At 39.2% G+C, this 834-nt stretch overlaps 1 pseudogene; it reads left to right on the top strand.

The window, feature by feature from the left end:
• Window positions 1–378: 378 nt before the first annotated feature.
• LOC148525672 (5S ribosomal RNA) lies at window positions 379–497 on the top strand (annotated as a pseudogene).
• Window positions 498–834: the final 337 nt, after the last annotated feature.

The following is an 834-nucleotide window of genomic DNA, read 5'->3' as shown; positions in this document are numbered from 1 at the left end:
ATCTATATGTTAGAGTGTTCTTGCGGTATTAAATATATCGGTAAAACTAAAAGACCTTTGAAGCTTAGGATTCAAGAGCATATTAGAAACATTAAAAATAAGGTAGAAGGACACTTGGTCTCAAAACATTTTATGTTACATCATGACTCAGATCCAGAGGAATTGACCTTCAAGGCCATAGAGCAAGTGATTATGGGAGAAAGAGGAGGCGATCTCGCTAACAAATTATCACAACGCGAGATGTATTGGATTTTTCAACTAAAAACTATGGTTCCAGATGGATTTAACGACAGTTATGAAATAGCACCCTTTCTATGAATATTGGAAACCTTGATTTATTTTATATGGACTGACCTAGGTAAGTATACCTGTTTAGATATCTACAGCCATACCTTCCTCCTAACGCCCAATCTCGTCCGATCTTGGAAGCTACGTGTGGTTGGGCCTGGATAGTACTTGGATGGGGGACGTCCTAGGAAGTCCAGGTGCTGTAGTCTAATCTTCTTGGAGGTATACGGAGATATTGGCACATTCACCAATAAGAAAAAAGAATAATCTACTATCAAGAACATCTCAACATCAGAAGAAATTATCTACTCCTCTTTTATAATGGATGGATGGATCCATCAATGAGCTGCTATCCTTTTGAAAAAAGAAAAAAGAAATAAATAAAGGTTGTGCCTAGGCACCTGTTTCGTTTTTATCCATCTATTGTCTACAGCTATACCGCCCAAACTCGTCTGATCTTGGAAGCTAAGAGTGGTCGGGCTTGGATAGTACTTGGATGGGGGGCCTCCTAGGAAGTCCAAGTGCCGTAGTAAACTATATTGGGTT

This window comes from Taudactylus pleione, unplaced genomic scaffold, assembly GCF_031769625.1.
Source record: "Taudactylus pleione unplaced genomic scaffold, aTauple2 ptg000102l, whole genome shotgun sequence".
In the NCBI taxonomy this organism is placed as follows: domain Eukaryota; kingdom Metazoa; phylum Chordata; class Amphibia; order Anura; family Myobatrachidae; genus Taudactylus; species Taudactylus pleione.
The sequence above is the reverse complement of the archived record's forward strand: the minus strand, read 5'-3'. Positions and strand labels throughout refer to the sequence as shown.